The 15589-nt window shown below is 39.2% G+C and overlaps 1 protein-coding gene across 24 annotated transcripts in view; it reads left to right on the top strand.

Moving 5' to 3' along the window:
* dbn1 (drebrin 1) overlaps positions 1-15589 on the top strand; it is a 175742-nt gene that overhangs the window by 24557 nt on the left and 135596 nt on the right. The window lies entirely within an intron of this gene.

Here is a 15589-nt window from a genome sequence, read left to right as displayed (position 1 = left end):
TTCCAGTGTATGTGTCATCAGAAGAGGAAAGCCCCACCCATTACTGATCTCTCACTCATTTGTTAGTCTTGTTTTTGAATCTGCCTCTGTGCTAACACAAAGGCATGTGTAGCTCCGCCCTCATTTGAAATAAGGGGGCACAACCTCATTTGAATTTAAAGTAACACAACTAGGATCAGGGGCGGACTGGGACAAAAATTCAGTCCTGGCACTGTAGCCACACCAACCCACATTAGCACACCGACACAGCCCCACCCACAGACACGCACATTCACTTTTTATTTTGGTGTACAGATGGTGAAATAATATGACATTCTTGCCAGATTTTGATTATGTCCGGGTAAACTCGGACTGGGTCGGCCCATCTTGAAACCATGTGGCAGTTGCTGATTGGGCCAAATGCTTAAGATTTATTATTATTATTATTATTATTATTATTATTATTATTATTATTATCATCATCATGATCATCATATCACATCTAGCAAGAGATAAAAGCTGTCTGCACTTAAAAACAATACATATTTTTTTTTTTAAAACTGACTGGCCCAAATTTTAAATTGGTCCGGCCCTTCTGGCATTTTCCAGGTGTCGATAATGCTTATGATCACGTTAAGTGAAGACCAGTGGGGGGAGGGGGGATTGGGGAAGATAATGCTTATGATCACATTAAGTGAAGACCGGTGGGGGGATTGGGGGATGGAGTTGTGGGGGGGAGATGAAGCGTAAAGTGAAGATGAAGGAGGGAGATGATGCTTATGATCGCTTGAAGACCGAGGGGGGTGTATGCTTATGCTCATGCAAATAGAAGACTTGGGGGAGGGGCATTGTGGAGCGGTTTGAGGCAGTTTGAGACCCCTGCTCTAGAGACATCAGAGACTTATTTTAGGCTTAAATTAGGTTAACTAGACAGCTTAGGTTAATTACAACACAGGCTCATTGTGAAAATGTACCCCGTATACATTTCTGTAGATCTCGAATTATGTAGGCTGAGCTAAGCACGGCTGCATTTCATCTTTAAATTGAATGCTATGGGGCAGTATGACACTGCCGATGTTTTTATTTCTTTTCGCGCTACTAGATGACCGCTTACCTTACCTTACCGTTACCTTACCGTTGGCCCAGTAGCTCGCTGCATACGTAGAGGAGCTCCATAGAGGAGTTGACCGCGAGGACAGGGTTTGAGTCCGGCAAGCAGGTAAAACAAACAAAAAATTAAATAAATAAGTAAATAACAGGGTGAGAACATGGTAAGATCTGAAAACGCCTGTAAAATACAGGCAGCTGCGAGGGCTTTTCTTGTTCTGGATTGCTTTAAAAACACTGTTGGTTGGGTTTAGGGAAGGGGGGGATCGGGTCAGTCAGTGCTTATGAAAACACAATCGGTTGGGTTTGGTGAATGGGGTGAGTGGGTTTAACGGTCAGTCGATCTGTCAATCAGCCAGTTGACAGCGGCCTCTGTTGAATTTACACAAGAACAGCAAGCAAAAGAGGAATTTGAGATCTGAAAAAGCATACACAGCGGGCTCTAGTGGATTCACGAAAACAAAAGCTGCAAAAAATTTACCTCCTTGGATGTATTTCGCACTCTCCAGAAGTGTATATAAGGGTACGTATCAATAATGAGCCTGGGTTGGTTAATTAGACAACTCAATAGACACCAGTGTTATGTTCAGTAGCCAATGAAAACAAAAAAAAAAACATTTTTACAGTGGATTTGGCTTGAAGAAAAAATACAATAGGAAATACTCTGAAAAATTCCTTACTCTCTGTTAAACATCACTTGCAAAATAATTAGAATTTCACATCAGGGTTTATCATTTTGCCTTCAACTGTATCTACTTTAAAGATTTAGCAAACAAAACATTTTCACCAGGGTAAACAAAGAGCCATTAATATTATTCAAAGACATATGGCTCCAGTCTCCCTCTCTCTCTCTCTTGATGATTTAACTGGGTAAATCAAGGTCTTGGACATGCTCACCATGTTGAGAGGGCACAATTTGTCTAAAGGGCACATTTTGGCAGACGGGCTGTGTATTCAAACAAACAGGCGGCCAGACAGACTCCCAGCCTGCAGGGACAAGATAGCAACCAAAACACTGGAAACGCATTGGTATATATTTAGACCAGTCTCTCGGTTAGTTTTGGACACTGTACCTGCTGCTGGCTACGATAGACTCTGTACCTGCCATTGAAACAAGTCCAAATCCTTCAACACTGACTGTAATCTGTATCAATCTCAGAGAATTAGGGACACAGATTTACACACACAGTCGCACACATACGCAGGAATGACACAGTTTTATTATAAAAACACACACACACACACGCAAAATGCATGTGTAATTTTACCATTTAGGTCAGGTTCTTTGGAGCTTCCGGGGGAATTAGCCTAGTCCTTATTAAAACATTTAGGCATGGCTTTTTATGTCATCTCACCCAAATTTTAATCAAATGAGTTGTGATCAGGCAATGTGTATGTGTGTGTTTTCTCTTTTAACATGGTTTTACCACATGGCTGTACCTCAAGTGATTTGCACTGCTAGTTCTGGTCTTTTTTGATGAAATATTTGAGAGGAAAGGAGATATTCTGTGATGGGGATTAGGGAATTGGGAACAGATTTATTTCCCCCACACCCACAGAGCGACGGGGCAAATGTTGAATGGCATTCAGAAAGCCTCAGCTGAAGCTATTGATCCAGAGAGCTCATTGGGCCAGTCAGAATGTAAAAGTCACGCATACATGAATATGCATGAATGAGCTAGTAATCAAATGGTCCCAGTTCTTTAGGCGCTTAACGGGAAATGAAAAGGTGGATTAATGTGGTGTTAAATGTGGGATATTTCTAGATGTATCTCTGATGGTTTGACTTAAAAAGAACCCAAATAAAATTGAGAATATGTGTGCATACACTCATTTACTGTGTTTCGCATTGTTTTCTCTACAAATGCTAAATTTTTTTGTGTATTTATTTATTTGTCTGACATCATGCAGCTGCATCTCAGCTTCTGTAATAAATCTAATTGGAAATTCAAATTTAATACTTAATAAATTACCATTAATACTTAATAAATTACCATTTACTGTGTTTATAATTGTACATATTTAAGATTTTATTTAAAAAAAGAATGTTTTTATTTTATTCAACATCCAAGTGACATAACATTTTAAAACTTTTATTATTTGGTCTATTTTTTACAGGTATTGATTTCTATAGTGGCCTAGAGCAGGGTTTCTGGGGATGCACCGATCCCGATACTTGGCTCTGATATCGGTTTGATATTGCATATTTTTGCTGGATCAGATTTCGGCATAATATATTTATTCCATATGAAAAAGGCTTGATTAAAGTCCTGTCCTTATACACATTTGTGATTAAAATAAGGTCATAGTTTGCTGCCAAACGTCCTGCAGCCGTGCACCTGGGGCCTCATGTATCAACGCTGCGTACGCACAAAAACTTTGCGTACGCCAAGTTTCACGCTCAGAATCGCTCACGTTTGGATTTACTAACAATGAACTGAACGTGGGAATGTGCGTAGGTTCACGGCAGCTTTCTGGCAGGCGTACGCACATTTTTTGTGCGTGTCTGTTTTATTTCCATTGGCGACTCCTAGAGGCAGTTGTGTTAAATTCTTCTCTACAAAGTGTCTGAGCCTTGCAATGGCAGCTGTATGAGACGGGTTCATATAGTAGGTATGTAAGATTTCCATACCATACAGTTGACCAGCTAAACATTAAAGCACAATTTGCAGCGGTCGCCTGTTTTCCCAATGTAATCTGAGCGATCTACTGCACGCACATTGCTATAAAGACACTATCTGAAGATGAATTTGCATGCGTGAATCAGAAACATTTCCATTCAATAAATGTGCAAATAAAATATGATGCACAAACTTATTGATGATTCCTACTTGTCTTTCTCGTGATAAATAGTGGGCAAAATCTGATATGTAGCAGGGAAAAAAAGAAGAAAGAATTCATCAGACGCTGGATTCGAGCCGAGTTTATGCTAGAGCATGTCAGTTCATGATCACATGCGTCTTATGAGGTGCGCCACTGAAACTGATGAGGGTGCTGCAACATTTTACAGATATAAACCACACTATGTCTTTTTTAAATGCACTCAGTGCGATGTTCAGACCCAACTGTGTTAACCGTACCAGCTAAACTCTCCCACTCTATTTTTTTCTTTTGTTGTTAATTCCGGAGAACAAACTTGCAAATAACACCGCTTTTCTCCGGTCTACCTCCGAAAGCAGCACCTCCATTTCACATTCTGTTCAAAGTTTCTCTTTTTGTTTGATTTTGCCATTGCTTTTTCGTTGGGTTTTTCCATTAGCATAGTCATTAGCATATTCATACGGGGGAGGAGGCAGGGAGGGGTTTTGCGCTCGTGCATGTTGCGCTCAGTTTCACGTTCATTCGGATGTACAAAAGAATATGCGTGAGATTCGGCGTACGCAGTGTTTCATACATCTGAATTTTTTTCTGCGTACGCACATTTACAGCTTTGTGCGTACGCAATGTTTTAGTAAGATTTCCACGCAAGTCTTCGTACATGAGGCCCCTGATGTTGAGCAAAGAGCTGTTTCCGAGCAGCACCTGGTTGCCATGGTTTTGGAGCAAAGACACATATTTGCGAGCAGCAGCTGGTTGCATGATTGTTTCCGAGCTACTGTAGGCCTAAATAATAATAATAATAACGATAATCATAATAAAAGGCTAAAAATGATAATTAATATTGTTCACTTAGTGTTTTTTTTATTGCTTAGTTTTTTTTATAGTTTTTAGCAGGACCAGAAAAAAAACACATTGGACCCAGTTGCTATAACACAGGCTACCATTTCGTTTATCATTTTATTTTCTCCTATTGATTTTGATATATTGATATATATATATATATATATATATATATATATATATATATATATATATATATATATATATATATATATATATATATATAATTTTTTTTTTTACTTATAGGCCCATGGCAGGCTATGTGGAATATTTTAAATAAGTGGGTTTAAATAAAATAATAGGATAATAGGATCGGTGGCTGTGCACGAGCAACATCTCCAGGTAGCCAATTCATTTAAAAGAAGTTTAAGGGCAATTATACAATACAGTTAGCCGCAATGTCTGTTTCTTATGTGTTTTCTCACACAACAAGACATTCAAGACATTCTAAAACAATGAATTAATTAAACACATACGCAAAATTCGGAATAAAAAATGTCTTGTAGTTCTGACTAACAGATAAGCTTGCTGTCTGTGCGTTCTGCTAATAGTGAACTTGACATTTGCTCTTTGTGAGAAAATGATGTTAAAGTACTAATAGGTCCATATTGCACATATAAATATTGCATATACTGTAGGCTACTATTCTGTGCTTCCAACTGTTTGCATTTTATTTGATGCATTTACTATTGCATGAAATAATCATAAAGAGAAGTCAGAATTAAGCGCTCTGTTCTGAATTAAGTTTTCATTCATTCATTTTCTTGTCGGCTTAGACTCTTTATTAATCCGGGGGCGCCACAGCGGAATGAACCGCCAACTTAGCAAGCAAGTTTTTACACAGAGGATGCCCTTCCAGCCGTAACCCATCTCTGGGAAATTGGTGTAAATTGTAAATTTAAAAAGTAAAAAGTTTTTTTTTTGTAAAAAAGTTAAAATTGTAAAAAGTAAATTGTATAGAAGTCAATGCAAACTTGAGACAAAGGCAGATTACCCTCTCCTGGTGTGAATGGTGCTGAATATGCGATGCATTTGCCGTGAACGCACATCATTCACCTAATTTCTGCATTTCGTGTGAACCCAGCCATGTTGGTCACTCAGAAAGCAGAAAACAGCATGCATGCTGATGTTGTGAGGCAAAAACTGTAGTTTAAGGCACTGTTTACACTAGTGCATTTTAGTTTTAAGACGGCGCTTCAGAATAAAAACAATTCGCTTCCACACTAACGTTTCACCCAGCGTTTCTGAACAGCTCTCTGTCTACATTAAAACAGAGAAAACGCATATCACGTGAGCACACAGACACACACACTCTGTCATGCGCTGCAGCATGCTTTGAGCACATACCCATATGAGAGCTGTGCACGTCGGACTGCTCATCAAGGATCTTATGTTGGATCTAATCTCACTATTTGTTAAACGTGATATATAATTCATCTTGTTGTCTATATCTAACAACATATTCCCCGACTTTGGTCTTTTGAATCTATTACTTGTTCTCGGCTATTGTGTTTTGGCTGAGCGCAAGTATAAGTTAGGGTAATATATTAATTAATGTCACCGCGGACACCGATTCTGCACAGTTGACTGATTTGCTTGCCTTTAATTTCTCTATTGTATAAACTTATTGTACGTTATACTTTTTAAATGGCCATTATTGATTATTAAAACTAATATTCAGTAAAAGAGAGGGTTTGTTTTGTATTTTCACTGAAAATGAGAGGAGGCAGTGATGTTATAGGCACTGTTTTGTTATAAATATGCATGAAGATGACGCTTATATGCAGCTACACGAAGCCTCAACATTTTTGATGTCTGTTAAGTTTCTAATATCAATATAAAAATAGGCAGTTCTTCACATCATGTTTTCATTTTATTGACAGTGAAACAGCATAGCCAGGGTGATGTGAATGACTTTATAAAGTACACCCGGGAGTTAGTTTTCCATATCAAACTTGCGAAGTCTGAACTTACACGGAGAGGATGCAGGACTGAACTATGTGTGTAGGCTACTTAACTTAATATTGAGAAAAAAGCCCCAATCAGAGAGGCGAATGTCTGCAGCCCCGCCTTCGTTTTCAGATGTCTCCGTTTTCCCCCACTCACACTGAGACAGAGCAGCAGCGTTTTAGAATGAAAACGGCCTCTCCAGCGTTTTTAAAACGCTCTGTTTTCGGGACTCGAAAACTCCGGTGTGGTGTGGACGGGTAACGTAAACGTAGCAAAACTTTTACGTTTTAAAACTAAAATGTATTAGTGTAAACCGGGCCTAAGTGGACACATGACCACTGTATCCTGGTGGGAGTTTTCAAAACATCTCGGTCCAGTCACATGTGTTTTCATGCAAACAAACAGCCAAAAACGTGTAAAAAAATACTGCAGTTTTGAAAATACCTATATTTGTGTAGACAGGGCCTAAGCTATGAGATCTTGAAGCAAAGACGCAGCTTTAGAAAGGGGAGATAAGATTGAGGGGGTTTGATCTGCGGATATAAAAATGATTGTGGACCGTTAGCTCACACTACATTTTGCTGAGGTAAGCACACTGCTTTAACGGATGGGGCGGAGCAGGCACAGGGGTATTGATGGGCACTAGCTCATGCCAGGCTGTATAGTCATCGCTCTGATCCGTTCTTTCTGGCCGGATATAACAATAACAGCACCCAGACGGTATATCTAAATCCCCTCCTCCTGATTCATCACTGTTTGTTCTGTCCCTTGTGCACGGTGCAACTTAAACCCCTAGAGGATCATTCTTTTGCATTGACTTTTGGTGGCTATACTAATGGCCTTTAGCAGGGAGCTGCACCAGGCCACGTCATTCCTGGCAAGGCATCTGTTTTCTGCTCTGGAGGGGGGAACTGTAGTGCCGCAGTGGAATTTTAATACCCTGCAGGCATCAATCAGTCAGTACATTCCACCTGTGTTCACTGTTTCCTGACTCCCTTCTTGGTCATGTTACGAATCAGCACTCGGCAAAGGAATGCCGTTCGGACTTGTGTTAGAAATGACCAAGAAATATCAGATACTGACCACAGATCTAAGAATATATACGCAGTGAGGTCATCCTTTATCTCCAAGGTTGCAACCAAAGTTCGAGAGAGTATAACTTTTGCTCACCCTCGCATTTTTCTTGTAGACGTCCTTGTTTTACATGATTCTCAATGTAAAGAATAAAAATAGATTTGCAGCATATGAGGATGCACAGTTAATAATTTATTTGCATACTGTATAAGCAGTGGTTATATTGTCACGGACACCGAGAGGGGTCTGGATGCAGACCTGTTGCAGTGCAATCTGAGCTGCATCCAATGCTCTTTAATGGGCTCACCTAACCCCACCCCTAACCCTACCCCTCACCGTGACGTCACTCGCTCCATTTGAGTGCATTTTGTCTGACATTGCATCGCTGAGTGACGCAATCTCAGCTTGCATTAAAAAGGCTGCATCCAGATAATATTGCAGACAACAGCGACTCAACCTGTGCAGATCGCTGGTAAGCACAGATCACATAGAACTACAAATCTGCCATTTTATGGACTACAATTCCAGTTATGCATCACACACACTCACACCGGTTCCTGATCCTGACTGATTGCAAACACATAGCTGAAGCTGTCCATGGACTGATTTCAGGAATATACACACAGCATACAAACACACAGACTTGGCTGAGTCTTCTGTAACATGAAGTGACTCTGAAAACAGAGTCTTTATGAAACAGAGAATGGTCAGGCAAGCAACAGTCAACACAGGAGCAAACAGATATATAAGGGCAATCCAGAGTTTTAGTCAATATACCAGGCAGATGGTCAAAAAGGCACACAGCAAACAATGTAAACAAACAAAACATAGTGAGGGTCAAAAACACGACTAGGCAAGGAAAACGCATCGTAATGTACACATAAACAAATCAACAAGACTCAGCCAAGTCTGTGTATTTGTGTGCTGTGTATATACTCCTGAAATCAGTCCATGAGCAGCTTCAGCTTTGTGTCCTTACCAAACCAGCCGACGTTTCTGTTTGGAGTTTGCACGTTCTAACCTTGCTCACATGGGTTTCCCCCGGCTTCCTCCCACCATCCAAAAACATGCAACTTAAGGTAATTGACTAATCCAAATCGGCACCATAGACATACTCCTAGTAAGTAGTTCTCTCTTAAGAGCAATCACTGTCTGTTCGTTAGCTACTACAGCAGAGGAGTTCTTGAGGTTTACCTGAGCTCAAACTCCCCTCTTGCATTGCAAACGGGAGGGAGCCCCGGGCGCGAGGATCTTATAAACTCAGAGCTCTCTCCTTGGACAGCATGCCAAACAAGCTTTATAATCAATCATCAGCTAAGTGTGAACTCTTGGAAAAAATAAAATGATCATATTTTTTTCGAAACTGCATTTCACTTGTGCTTCACACATTTATTTTAACATTTTAGGCTTTTCTGTAAAAGGTAACTGCCACTGCGTTAGATATTTGTCCACAATTTTAAACCACTTGTCTTGAAAGAACAGTTTTTTCTGATGATGGTTCCTTTAAATTCATTCCTCTTGCCTGCAGAGCGAGCTTGTCAGAAACCAAGCCAGTGTTAGATCTGCACAAAATAGATACTAGATACTTTCTGTCTGCTTTAAATGGGATAACAAAACGAGACAGGTTTTTCTAAAATAAGAGAGCTAACCTTTTTTTTGGTGACATATTAAGTCAGCATGAGGTTGCATAAGCCAGGCCTTCCTCATTCCTTTTCATTACTGATTCCTTTGTTCACATTTTTCCATCTTTTTACCAAAGCCAGCAGTGTTTCAGGAATTGTTTAAACAAGAAAAAGACTGTCAATGTTAAAACCTTTCCCTGTCCAAGAAGAAAACCCCCACAGTGAAAATCTCACCTTCATTCCCAGAGTTAGGATCTGTGATTGATGCAGCTACAGGAGTCTAGATAACTGTCCTTGCTATATTTAGCGCTGAAGCGACAGGGACAGTAATTGATACGGAAGAGGGATGTTGCTTTTTTTCGCTTTCAGTCCAATTTCAATCCAATTTCTGATCAAGGTAAAAGTGTACCTAATACGATGTGTTATGATGTGTGACCAGAACATGAACTGTACTTTAAACTGGCTCTTCTTAGCTTCTTAACAGTTTTTATAATCCTCCTTGAATGACATTAACTCAGTATGATATCAAATTTACATCAATCATGACATCAATAAATTTAAAAAATGCCAATCGATTTGACCTTGACCTCTATTTCACTTTGATGCCATTTTGACCACCTAAATAATAATAACACTTTTAGAATGTAAAAATACTAATGTAATATTGGTGTCAAAAATGAAATACAGTATAACCTGCCCTTTAATCAACATTTGACGTATCCCAGCAAGTACTTTTGTTTTTCAAAAGATTTCTACTAAATGTCTAATAGACGTCTAAACATAGTCTTCTTGGCTAAAGGATAAAATTGGGCTGTCAGTGAAAATCTAACAGACGTCTAAAATAGGCCAAAACTGGACTAGTATTCATCTGAAAGTCTAATTTCCTAATTTTAGGCATTACACTGCTACCTTGATGTCTAATTGCCATCTAATTGACAACTAACATGGTGTCAAAAATGAAGTACAGTACAAACTGCCCTTTAATCAGCATTTGTTGCATCCCAGCAAGCATGTTTGGTTTTTAAAAGATGTCTACTAGATGTCTAATAGACATCTAATGGTCATCTTGGCTAAAACAAGGCTAAATTTGTCAGTGAAAGTCTTATAGAAGTCTAAAAATAGACCAAAACTAGACTTCTTATCTAATTAGCATAAAAGATTGACTACACATATATAGTCTGTCTATTTGATGATCTAGTTTTGGGCTATTCTTAGATATCTATTAGATTTTTATTGACAGCCCAAGTTTAGCCTTGTTTAAGCCAAGCTGTCTTCTTTAGATGTCTATTAGACGTCTATTAAACACAAAATAGTTTGCTGGGATTTTTTAAATAATTATTTTTTGGGGGTTTTACCCTTTAATAAACAGAATAGTGTAGATAATTGACAGGAAATCATGTTTAGCAAAGAGAGCGAAAAGATCAGCAAAGGGCCCTGAGCCGGAAATCGAACTTCAGTCAGCGTAAGCACCTTGGTGCTATATGTCAGCACATTTAACCACTAGGCTATTGGCACCCACTTGCTGGAATTTTTAATACGTCAGATACGTAGATGTTAATTTGATGTTGTTTTAGCATCAAGGTAGTCAATTGATATCACATCGCTTTCACATTGTTTTTTTAAGACTGTTTTGACATCAAGGTGACCGCTAAGATATTTAATATCATTCCTAGTCATATTTTTGGTGCTGCTTGCTTTTGTTCATGTCCTCCCTTGAAGTCAAAGTCACTCACAGACAGCGAATAAACAAAAAACGAACTCAACGTACCCAAACTCGTGTGTGTATTTCATAACAAATCCCATTTGTGGCGAGAAAGCGCATGAATAATCTAGTTCTGAAAAGTACAGATGATTCATTTAGCCCAGTTTTTGGACCTACGGGGCCTGAGATTAGTTCTCAAGTCCGTCCAGATCTATTTTCTTTTATAAACGGACTGGAAGCTTCTGTGGGTGTTTTGCGTGGATAACAGGATTTGCCCCTGATGATGGAGGCAGCTTCACAAGAATGGCATCAGCGCTGGCCTGTGATCACAGCGCAGAGTTGGACAGAATGGAGTGCGAATCTCTCCAGCTCCTACTGACGGCAGTGGTGACATATTTCTGAGAATTCGGTGCCCCAGAAACACATGTACACGTCATAGTATCCCAAAAGTATTTCATTTTTGCCCAAGGGGTAGAGTTAAGTTAAGAGTTACCTCCTCTCTAATTTACAACCATATTGGTCGTTTGTGGAAGCAGTTTATTATGACCTATGGTTACGTATATTTACGTTAGGTTCCCTCTAGCTGGTTCAATCAATAATAATGTGTTTTATCATGAAACATTACCTATTGAAACTGCAGTGTGTGGACATTTAGAGAGTTCCTTACCTGCTTATTTTCCTGCTTCCATAGTTCTATTTATGAATTTGGCATAGGCTTTACTAATAATTTCTTGTATTCTGTGATTCATGGGGGTTTATACTTTCAAATTAAATGATAACATCTTGTTTTATTTTCCATTTATGGTCAAATGAAAAATACAGTTAATTATATGAGATTAAAAAAGAGCCTATGCCGAACAGTGTTCAGTGCGCTGGTTTCACTCTCCCTCTAGTCACTAGCAATGTTTACATTCAAAGGTGCAATCTGACGTATGCCCAAAATTAGGATATTGCATAAAACATTTGCAAATAAGACGGTTCATTCTGCTGTGGCAACCTCTGAAATAAGACTAAGCTGAAGGAAAATGAATGAATGAATTTGCAAATATAGCAAAAATGTCCATTAAATTAGTCAAAGAGAACAAAATTGTGACTTCCTGATAAACTGGTGCCAAAAGTTGAAAAGAAATTTTGAGTTTAATGCAGTAGGAGACGCCACTGTGGGCCTTTTTCTAAATATGATAAATTACTTGCACCTCAAATGTTGAAGACGAAATGCAATGAACTCACGTTGACTTTTGGAGGTGTGAGAGCTCTTTGGGGGCGCAGCTTTGATGACTTTGGCTTTGGCATTGTAGAATGACCGAAACAACATTTCAGATATTTTACAATGTGGTCAGGCTGGTTTTTCCATTAATGTGGTTCTTTTTGACTTGATTTGTTAAAACAAATTTACATTACATTTTTGATGCGCATGCTGGAATGTATTTGGTAAATGTGTTTCTATCATAGCTAGGTGATAGATCAAATGTGCATAAAAATAAATGGATGAAAACATAGCTAGTTAGCGGAGTGAAGCAGCTTTCAGATTGGATGTGGAAAGCGATGTAATATGAACCCATTCATTTCAATGGCTTGTGGTGCACAAGGGTAGTTTACTGCTGCGCCAGCAAAAGCACAAGGTCAGTGGAGTCCAACCGTTGACTTGCTTGCATGTGCACCACCACCAACAACTCAATATTTCATTTTTCGCACATGTATCCATTTCTAGGAATGAACCCTTAAAGCAATGTCCGCTCAAATAATATGCTAACCGGACCTTTTTTTTAATGTAGGAACTTGTTCCTGTTGCTTGCAATAGCATGGCAACGTTGATAAAAAGAACACCACCTGTCTCGTTTACTGTCAGTAAAATATTACTTTTGTTTTTTATAACCACATATTGATGCTAAAAGTTTAGCAAAATGACTTTTATTTATAGTTTTAGTAGTTTCATTCATTCATTCATTCATTCATTCATTCATTCATTCATTCATTCATTTTCCTTCAGCTTAGTCCCTTATTTATCAGGGGTCGCCACAACGGAATGAACTGCCAAGTAATCTGGCATTTGTTTTATGTAGCGAATGCCCTTCCAGCCGCAACCCACTAATGGGAAACACCCATACTCTTTCGCATTCACACATACACTCATACACTATGGCCAGTTTAGTTCATCCAATTCACCTATAGCGAATATCTTTAGACTGTGGGGGAAACCGGAGCACCCGGGGAAAACCCACACAAACATGGGGAAAACATGCAAACTCCACACAGAGATGCCAACTGACCTAGCCGAGAAAGACTAACCAGCAACCTTCTTGTGGCGATAGTGCAACCCACTGAGCCACCGTGCCGCCCCATATCGCCTGGATTTTGTTTCATAATTTACCTGACCAACTAGCACAGTGCATCATTTGAATACACAGAAATATTGTCAAAACTATTGAATCAGCAGAGATTAAAGTCCCATAATGCAATTAGAAAGTGTAAATAAACATCTGATGCTCATAAAACATAAGAAACTGTTAATTAACTGATTTTAGAAAGGGTAGGCCTGAACAAAAATAACACCAGACACTACTGAACATCTAGTATCGTGATACACTTTTGATAACACTTCAAGCTTTTGCGCATAAATTGAATATCAAGTACTAATCAACAGATCTGCAGAATAAACAAATCAACTTCAATATTAGGGCAGCACACGCAAGCGGAGGCTTTCCCACAAAGCCCTGATGAATAGTCTTGGTTGGCAGACATACAAAGAGATGTCCTGTTTTCCCACCTGTTTCTCTCTCTCATTCACCATCTCTGTCTGTCTCTTTTTCTGTTTCCATTCACACATATGGCACATTTATTTTCATATTCCATCTCTGTCTGTGTTCTCCCGGGCCCCGTACTTGCTCACAGCTATGCTTTTTTGGTTTGAAGTATACAATCTCCTGTCAGTCCAGACAAGAGTACGTCAGAAAGAAATGTCACTCTCGGATTACCCTTACTGTGACTCCACTGGAAGGCAGTGTCATAGCTGATTTGACTTTCAGTTGTTTGAGGCTATGTCTAATATCCTTGCATAATTCACCCTAACCTCGGTGTATCTCAATGTCATGTTTGTTTTTCTAGTGGTTCATGGTCAGAGAGTTTTCCATGCATTATGCAAGCACATGACAAAGCAAAGTAGCAGACCATAGTCTGTTTAGACGCTGTTTGTAAAGTGGCATAAGTGGAAAAAAAAGACTGCAAGGGACAAAATACCGTTCGATCAGAGTGTCAGATATCTTAAAGAGATAGTTCACCAAAAAAATGTGAAGTTCTGTCATCATTCACCTCATGTTGTCCCCTATGAAGAAAATGAAATAAAAATGATAGTGAATGTGCACGTGTCATACCTAGGGTATGTCAGAAAACATGTTTTCAATTTCCATAGCATTAAACAGTTCTACTAATTTCAAATACATTTAGCCAATCTCTGGGTCTGGCAGGAGCACGTTTAGCTTAGCTTAGCAAAGATCATTAAATCATTCAAGGCTCTAAACCAGGGCTGCCCAAACTCAGTCCTGGAGGGCCGGTGTCCTGCATATTTTTGTTCCAACCCCAATTAAACATACCTGAACAAGCTAATCAAGCTGTTCCTAGGTATGATAGAAAGCTCCAGGCAGGTGTGTTAAAGGAAGTTGGAGCTTAACTATGCAGGACACCGGCCCTCCAGGACCGAGTTTGGACTCCCCTGCTCTAAACAATTAGCATATCATATAAAATGACGAAAGAGTTTCTATAATTTTCCTATTATATCATAGCTTGACTGTTATGTAGTTTAATTTTGTACCAAGACAAGACAGAAAATGAAAAGATGTTCTTTTCTAAGCCAGTATAGAATGTATAACTGTATACCCACATAGCAAAATTGCTCTGGCCCAGATCTGGCCCACACAATCAGATTTTGCTTGGCCCACATGCCACAGTGAATTACGTTACATGATTGGACCAAGTCTGGCTTCTATACAAGGACCAAACATGGGCCATATCTAGGCCAAGTCAAAGCTAAGTTAATAACCCATAACTGGGCCAGATATGTTGGTGTGTCACGACTGCAGTAAATTTGATAGACCCATGAAGCATTTCGCTTTATGGTCGTGCTTTTTCTGGAAGCCAACCAATTGGTAGAAATTTTTCTTTGCTCCAAAAAATTGGAATGCATTTTAAAAGTGGGTCATGATAGGACAAACTTACATGGCCCACGTATAATTTTATTTTATTTTTATCTGGGCCAAATACTACATTTGATCTGGCCCATGTCTTGCATGCTGCCTTAAAGATGGTGCCACCTCTGCCAAATCCGAGCCATGTTTGGCCCACATTTTGTATGCCAGTGCCAGACGAATGCTTTATGCCAAATCTGGGCCAGAATTATTTGCTACCTGGGTAGTATTAATATTAAGCAACACCTGAAAATATTACCAAGCATATATGATAGTATCATATGAGAGCATATATGTATCGGTGGCTGGATGGG

This window comes from Danio rerio, chromosome 21, assembly GCF_052040795.2.
Source record: "Danio rerio strain M-AB ecotype USA chromosome 21, GRCz13ab, whole genome shotgun sequence".
Lineage (NCBI taxonomy): Eukaryota > Metazoa > Chordata > Actinopteri > Cypriniformes > Danionidae > Danio > Danio rerio.
Note: the sequence above shows the minus strand (reverse complement) of the source record. Positions and strands in the feature narration are given on the sequence as shown.